General features: G+C 35.3%; 1 protein-coding gene and 1 non-coding gene across 5 annotated transcripts in view; one reads left to right on the top strand and one right to left on the bottom strand.

The window, feature by feature from the left end:
- GREB1L (GREB1 like retinoic acid receptor coactivator) overlaps window positions 1–8,944 on the bottom strand; it is a 315,577-nt gene that overhangs the window by 173,250 nt on the left and 133,383 nt on the right. For all 4 annotated transcript variants that reach the window (XR_005195569.1, XM_017498857.2, XM_017498849.2 and 1 more), the window contains exon 2: window positions 4,946–5,057. The gene's annotated coding sequence lies outside the window, so the exon portion shown is untranslated. The remainder of the gene's footprint in view (window positions 1–4,945; window positions 5,058–8,944) is intronic.
- On the top strand, window positions 679–822 carry LOC119467132. Its single transcript, XR_005195657.1, has one exon. It is a non-coding gene; the product is annotated as a U4 spliceosomal RNA (small nuclear RNA).

Below are 8,944 nucleotides of genomic sequence, written 5' to 3' on the forward strand. Positions count from 1 at the left end.
GAGTAAATTGAGCTTTTGGATTTTATCCAATTACATATTAAACAGACTTAAGAGATATCATCTATTCCCAAGCACATTCCATAAAAGCACAAAACTAACCATGCATTCAAAAATAAGTGTTTTATTTCATTTTTTATTCATCCGCCTTGCTAAGAATGTTTAGAAAGTGCAAACAGAGGCCGGGCGTGGTGACTCATGCCTGTAATTCCAGCACTTTGGGAGGCCGAGGCGGGCGGATCACAAGGTCAGCAGTTCCAAGGCGGGCGGATCACGGGGTCAGGAGTTCTGAGACCAGCCTGGCCAAGATGGTGAAATCCAGTCTTTACTAAACATACAAAAATTAAGCCAGGCGCGGTGGCTCATGCCTGTAATCCCAGCACTTGGGAGGCCGAGGCAAGCGGATCACGACGTCAACCGGTCGAGACCATCCTGGCAAACATAGTGAAACCCCATCTCTACAAAACCTACAAAAATTAGCTGGGCACAGTGGCGGGCGCCTGTAATCCCAGCTACTTGGGAGGCGGTGGCAGGAGAATCGCTTGAACCCAGGAGGCGGAGGTTGCAGTGGGCCGAGATCGCGCCACTGCACTCCAGCCTGGGCGACAAAAGCGAGACACCGTCTCAAAAAAAAAAAAAAAAAAAAAAAAAAAAAAAAAAAGAAAGAAAGAAAGAAAGAAAAGCTTTGCGTAGTGGCAGCATCATCGTGGCCAATGAGGTTTATCCGAGGCACGATTATTGATAATTGAAAACTTTTTCCAATACCCCGCCGTGACGATTTGCAATATAGTCGGCATTGGCAATTTTTGACAGTCTCTACGGATACTGAATAAAAAGATAAAATACAAATAAAAATTAGCCGGGCAATCCCAGCTACTCAGGACACTGAGGCAAGAGAATCGCATGAAGCCAGGAGCCGGAGTTTGCAGTGAGCGGAAATCGCGCCACTGCACTCCAGCCTGGCGACAGAGATTCCGTCGCAAAACAAAACAAAACAGTGCAAACAGATTAAAATACAAACATTTTAAACTACTTTAATAGTTTTGTACATTTAAATTTTGATGAATTTTTTTTTTTAACACGGAGTCTCGCTCGGCTGCCCAGGCTAGAGTGCAGTGACACGATTTCGGTTCACTACAACCTCTACCTCCTGGGTTAAAGCGATTCTTCTGCCTCAGCCTCCTGAGTAGTTGGGATTACAGACACATGCCACCACACCCGGCTAATATTTGCATTTTTAGTAGAGACAGGGTTTTACCATGTTGGCCAGGCTGGATGAATTTCTTTTGATAATTTGTAAAGCCAAAAGTATTTTAGGTATTCAAATAAAAACCCAACCCTAGTAACTTAATCCTAAAATTTACCCTTTTTAGCAATATACTTACAGATATGCAATATGTATTAAATTGTTTTAGAAATAATTATTGTACTATGCCAACTAATTTCATAATAAGGATTAAAAACTATCTTGATTACAATGCTATTTTTCCTTTGTAAGAAAGAGTACAGGTTACTACTGGAAATCTTTACTTTCTTCCTTGAAATGCCAGAAATTCTTCTGTAAAATAAACACCTCTTGTCAAGACTCTCTGGACTAGTATAATTACCAGAGGCAATCCTTGTGTAAGATCAAAGAAGCAAAACAATAATAGGCAACGTGTGACCTCTACCATGTCACCGGAGACCAATTTTTCAACAGGGAGAACAGTCAATAATCCAGAACAGAAAACATTAAATAACAAGAAATGCTTCCAAAGTGTGGCTGACCACATCTTTCAACACTGCCGCATTCAGAGTTCAGAGTCTCTATGGTTTCTAAAAACAAACTTCTGGGGATTTATCACAACAATCATTAAAATCTGCATAAAACACCAGAGGCAAAAAACAACTTGCCAATTTCCCAAATGCAGAATAGAATTTCAAAAGATACTATAATAATTTTCCAAATTTCATGTGATGCTTTAAAAAGTATAATGGGAAAGGCACAGATAACTAAATATTTTCCACCTAACACTCAACTAATTTCTGTTATTTACCTAGTCCCAATTAATTTTCCCAAAAGAGTTATTTGCAAACTTAGCTATGAACATTAACCAAATAAATATAATTAGTAATAACACATTAAATACCACGGGTTTTTTTTTGGCTTTGTTTTGTTGACAATGGTGGGTCACTAAACCCCGAAACAGGGTTTCCTGTGTAATATATTTGGGTGACTAAACATTATAAGGGTACAAAGAGGGGTAAATAAATTCTCAAAGTAATTACAGTAAAGCAGAAGTACATTTAAAACTGACTTCTATAAAAAGCACTGCAAATCAAATTGTACCTTAGAATCAGCAAAGCTTGATTGTTTTTCTTAAATACTATTGCCAAAAAGCTGTCTTCTTTCAAAATCAGATGTGAATTAGGGGCTGAACAAATGTATTTGAATTATTTAACCTGCAAAACACACATTCTGCTGGTAATTCAGAGAGTAAGTAATAAAAGAGGAAGACTTTGCTTAAAAGAAAAAGCACTGGAAATTCGAAACAATCATGAACCTTCTGTTTTTTTTATTCTGTTCTTTTATGATTTCTCGCTCCTACTACCTCCATCTTTCCACTCTGTCATCTGCTCCTGTCTTTCCAACTTCTTATCTTATTAACATTGCTAATTGTATTTGTCAGTTTTGCCACAATTTTAAGGCTACTTAAACAGCTGTGGGTTTTCTCTAGGCAATTATCAGTCACTATACTTAGGTTTCTAAATTAGTTGTTGAAAGGTGCTTTAACCTTGAGAAAAAAAAAAAAAAAAGAGCATACTACATGCTAAGCCTTACATTTATGTATATGTTCCTTTAACATGATTATCAAAAATTCAAAACAAATCACACACAAGTAGTAGATACTGTAAATTTATAAATTAACAAGGCCTGTTATATATTCCTTATCATTTTATCCTTCCTTTACTATATACATTGTAACATATGCTTTCTTTCTATATAGGTGGATAGATTGGAATATAAAAGATGGTGTATAAATTAGAATATCAAAATACAGCCAAATTCCTCTAACAGTCTCCTTTCACAACCTGTCAGTTGGCTAATATCTTTCAAAAGTATCCACAATCATATACGCAGTCTCTTGAGGTCATGGGTTGTGGTAAAGACAGCTTTTACAATATGCAGATTTTCCCCTTCTCCATTTCCCTTCAAAGAGAAAACTCCATATTGTATTGCTTTTCTTATTCTCAATTCTTGACTCTGACATTGATTTTCTTCTTGACCACATTCAGGAAAGAAACACGAGGTTTAAGGTTCTTTGTCAACTGACAGCTCCTTCTATCAACTATCAACAACTAAATAATCTGTAATACAAAAACATGACACTTCATGTGCCACCCATCTTCCTCCTAAGTTAAAATAAACTCAAATATAACTTTTTACAGTTAGCAAGTTTTGTTGCTTTTAAAGGTTTAATAATAATGCCCTGTTTGTGAATAAGGCCAAAAGCTTGTAGAATTAGTTTTAAATTAATGTAGGTTCCTGCCTTACCTCTCCCCCTCCACCCTCCGTCACTCCCCACTGCTACCACTTTCTGCTCCAAGGAAAGAAAAAGGTTACATTTCAACAGGGCAAAATTCTTCCTAAGAAACACTAAAATGATAAACATTTTTAAAAGCAAAGTACACTTCAAACTCTGTTCTTTCAGACCTATATTGACTCTTATAGATGTTGCCAACATTTGGCAAGGATTATCCTTCCATTAGACAAAAGTGAGCATTCCTTAGATAAATCAGGAGTTTTTGCTATGAGACTCATAAAACCTTTTCACAACACAGATTTTCAAGAGAATCCTTTAAGGTTTAGGAGGCTGCTCCTTTACTAAGTAACAAAATACACCCCATGGTGTCTCACTGACCCCACTCAGCTGTCCTTTGACCTCCTCAATTGTTGCAGCCTAACTCCAGCATCCACAGAATGTGCCTCCCATATCAAAAAGGCTAATGTTGCTTCCTCCTAGCACCTGGTGAAACAAAATGCAACAGTTCTTTTTCTTCTGCCTCCTCCACTCCCTCTCTATTTTCCAGATGTTCCAGGCCCAAATGTTAAGTCCATCCTGGGTTTCAGTATCTGCGTGGTCACTGTGAAGGAACAAACAGGGACCAGGCTGAAGTGGCAATGACCCTCTTGTTCTTTTTGGCCTCAAAAGGATACAACGGGTCATAAAAGAGGAAAAGATCTTTGGCCTCTCTTGGAAATGCCAGGCTATTTAAGCACATTGTAACTTCCAAAAGGAAAGAGACAGTCTTGGGATATGCCCCTTCTGACAGACAGGAGTTACCTAAAACAGTAGTCTTAAATTCTCAATTCTAAGCAAGCATTTGATTTTCTTTAATGGGGGTAGGAGGAGGGGGAGTATCACCTTTTTCCTTTTCTAAATTAAAAGCCTCCTAAAATAGAAAAAAAAAAAAAAACTTTTATAAAATCTTTATAACACACATCTCAGGATAGTGTTATATGAGATAAACATATGAAGTCAATAGGGATAATCTGGGTTTTTCTGCAGAAGCCTATAATCTAGAAGTCTCATTTATTATACAATTTGAAGGATAAAATCATAATCAACAAAAGGGAATAAAGAACTGAATTCTTCCCAAGCTAAAATGCAAAGAGAAAAGAAAAAAAAAAAAAAAAAACTGAACTCTTATTTTCTTAATTTAGGTATATAGGAAATAGGCTATTGTAGGGAAACAACTCGCTGCAGAAGCTTTCTGGTATGGGGCAAGGGGGTGGGGAAGGGAGAGGAAAGAAGGGAAGGAGGGAAAGGAAGGAGAAGAGCTCATGGAAGTATCTTATTCACTTTAAGGATCAAACATAGTAGTTTTATTTAAATTCTAAATACAACTTCCTAAAACAAATTTGATCTTGAAAAACAGGGGAGGGGCATATATAATTGCACAATACCTTGGTTTATTTATTAACATTTTTGAATCACAGTCATGATTAAGTTGGGCAGTCAACACTTCAGGGAGTCTGTTGCCTAGATTTTTTAACTTGTTTAACGCTTTTTTTGCACCTGCAAAAACATAAAAAATAAAAACATATACATAAAGACATGAGTTAATTTCCAAATACATATTCAATAATATAACAAATATTTATAATTCTATAAAAATCACAATTAGAAATTATCAAAGTCTCACACTTGCCAACTCCATATACATTATAATGAGCAAAGACATAGATACTCCACCTTTCTCAATGGTCTTAAAATAATGACTCCTAATTATAGATACTCAAGGATAATTTCTGTTCTTACGATGTCCCCCCACTAAAAGTAAGTTGAGTAAGTCTCTCAAGTCTGCATTTATGGCAGGTGTTAGCATAATATCAAAAGCCCACAGACTATTTACTTTTAGGAATAAAATTGGTGGTAGGCAATTTTCTTATCTAAGGAATTGAAGAGTAATAATCTCAGATACCTGGCCCAAATTTATCTACGCAAAGAACTATCAAAAATGTAAAACATAATTAATATTCATTGAATAATTTCCAATAAGGAAACCTGCAGGAAGAAAAAGAGCTATTGTTTCCTACCTTCTGAGTAGTGTATTCCTAGAAGATATTGAAATATAATTGGTTGAAAATTATAGTATGCATGTTAATCTCTGCTCTAAATAAATTATGGTCAATATAAACTACTACATGGAAAAATAGGAAATGCAGTTGTAAAACATAAAGTGAAATGAAAACTACTTGCCATTGATTTTTGTACATAACTTAGAAGCATATTTCTAGTCCTTTGTTACAGTGTTTAAAAAGAAAACAAAAGAGGATTTTCCTAAGATATAGCACTAAAATATTTGAAGTAAAATTAACTTATGTTGTCTAAAAATGGTTTTTTTCATTTTACTTTTATACCAACTTGAAAGAAAAAACCATTTTAGATTTTCAAATAAAAATATTTATTTTACCTCTTACTATCAGAAGAATGTCTTCAGGCAAAAGAATAATAAAAAATGTAACGCCTAGGTTTTCAAACTCACATATATTCCACCCATCCACACACAAATAGACATCTTTTTCTAAGTCAGCAGGAGCCTTGCTACCTACATCCAAACCCAAGATTACCCCATATGGTCAACAATGTCAAACTGCATTACTGCCAATGAAACTATATTGCTTCGCAAGGACCTTCATGATATTTAAAAAGAAAAAAAAAAAAAAAAAAAAAAAAAAAAAAAAAAAAAAAAAAAAAAAAAAAAAAAAAAGGTCAGCAATCGAGTTCCAATAGCTTCAGAGTCTAAAATTGCTAATTTTTGGCCACGTGCTGCACACTTCACCTGTTTGTAATGACATTTTTGTATTTTCTTCTAATTACACTCAAAGCTAAGACCTTTGGCCCTGGGCCACAGACCCCTATTCAGGCTGCACACATTCTCTTAAACGACCTGATCCTTTGTTGTCACTCTTACTCTTTCATCTATTATTTATACCCATAGAGAAGGAAGATACTCAACCATTTGTATAGCTTAAAGCTTCTAATCATCTTAATTTGCCTTTCAACTTATGGTCTTTTTCATAGACAAATGCCAAAAAGTTTGACAAAATCATTTTTTTTTTTTCTTTTTTGCAATCACATTGCCCCCCTCTTCCCCTTTCTTACTCCCTGGCCAACCTCCTTCCTGTTCCTTGTCTTTCATGGGAGGGACCTTGTATTAGCCAGGATTTACAAATTTTGACCTTCACCAACAAAATGAATTTCTAAATGCAATACAAATCTCCAACTTGTTCTGACAGATCAATAACAATCATATTTCTTTTTTTGATCAAAGAGACTCCTTAATTTGGAGGTTACTGAAAATAACTTAAAATCTGTCCCCAGCCTCCCAAAAGACTGAGCATAGAATTTTCAGAATTCCTCTACAAAAATGCCAAAAAGCATTTAGTAAACAATATTAGTTATAGGGCCAAAACTTTTAATTTTAATGTCTATATTTGCTCACTTGTTTACAAAAAGAAAAAAAGAGGAAGGAAAGAAAAAAGAGAAAATAAAACAAACATTTTAATGTTAGATATTTAATATTTAAAATATTTAAAAGACTACTAATTCTCCAAACAGCAAAATCCTCACATAATATATTCTGTATTATTCAGATTATTTCCCAACACTCTCTCCAGATTAAAAAATATATATTCAAACGCATTTTGCAAATCCAAAGCACGGAATTGTTTACCATGATGCAGATGTCTCCCTCAGATCACGATAGGCACCAAAAGAGTCTGATTTCCAAGATGTTTATAAAATGACATCTGATCCATCTTTGCTCTCTTCCCCTATTGCTGAGCTTACTCTTGATTTCTAACGGTGTTTTCTTGTTGTCTGTCTCCTCTGCAGACCCTGAAACCCCTTGACTTTTCTTATTTTCACCATTTGCCTCAACCAGCAGTTCACTGGAGACCCATCCATCTTGTAATGCCTAAAGTGACAGATGCTCTCAGGAACGACCACACTGCTGAGTGAACAAAAGATAACATCACCTCCAGGAACTCCAGAGAGAAATACAACTGCAAGCTTAAGACGGGGGTAACTTGACAGACACTGGACCATAAACCTCTTCTAAGCAAAAAAGAAAACAATTGCCACACACACAAAAAAAATCTGACACAATCAAAGGCAGAAAAGAGTGATTATTTGTGGATTGCCTTTTCACTCTGTAACTCACTTTTCCCCACCAATGCTTTTATATTGGGGCAATTCACTCACCAATAGGCAAGAGAAGTTCTTGTGGTTGGGGGGTGCGGGGTGGGAGGAGCCTTTCTCAAGTATCTTCTTTTATTCATCAATATTCAAAGTGAAATTCATTCACAAGTGTTTCAGGAAATCTAAGTCTACCATACAGCATTCTTAAGTCTGACCCTCTTGTTTGCATAAAGCAGTATCTGGACTCAAAACTGCTGACTCAGTTCTACTGAGTGAAAGGCACAGGCATGCTTTGCAAATTAAAAACACATTAGAAATTAAAAAGCAACATGTAACAATGTCAACAATATGTGCAGCACATTTAAAAACGCTCACCATTCATTCATCATTCAATCTCCAACTTGGGTTAAAAAGACATTTTACAAGAGGATTCTGGGAAGGGCTGCAGATCTCTTTTCTAACAAAGGAAAGGTCGTATTAACATCTCCCAGCAACAAACTAATGACAGGGAAGCTGTAGATGTAGGAGACTCTGCCTGATGCCATCTAGGTTCTAGGACCTTCATTGTTGCTGTTGTTTAAAACATCTTATTTAAAACCATCAGACAGCAATAGAAAGAAAAATTCAGCAAAGGGAAAATTTCAAAGAACATAAAAACAAAAACCAACCTAGAGGTCAATTAAGAACATCGTGTGGTCAATGCCAATTATGGAGATTAACAGCCCGTTTTGATAATAGATATCGAGCAACACAGGAAAACCTCTATTGCAGCTAAATACATTATCTTCCTCAAAAAGGGCAAATGATACAAATATTTGTTACATCTAAAGAGCCAAAATGCGTAAGAAAAGTTCCATCAACAATATTTCTAAGAAGAAATGTAAACACTTAAAATGGCAGTTCTTTAGTAAAAATATTTTTTCTCTAAAATTTTTGCACACAAAGCCTTTAAGTTATGCTACAATCATTTTTCTTTGGAGTTACTAATGACTCCTCTCCTCCTCATTTTCCAAAAAAAAAAAAAACAAATTTTAAAAGATATTTTATCTTCTGTGATTGAATTACTTGGGGGTAGGAGTTTTAAAAATTCCAACTTGATGTAAATCAACATATCAGTTATTTAAACATTTTTATGTCTCTCTTATCTCCTCAAACACTTCAATGTATCTTTTAAAAATAACACAGTATAATAGTTCGCAACCTCAGAATTTTCTGAGGTTTTTTTTTTTTTTTTTTTTTTTTTTTTTTTTTTTTTTTTT

Source organism: Cebus imitator, unplaced genomic scaffold, assembly GCF_001604975.1.
Source record: "Cebus imitator isolate Cc_AM_T3 unplaced genomic scaffold, Cebus_imitator-1.0 Scaffold12, whole genome shotgun sequence".
In the NCBI taxonomy this organism is placed as follows: domain Eukaryota; kingdom Metazoa; phylum Chordata; class Mammalia; order Primates; family Cebidae; genus Cebus; species Cebus imitator.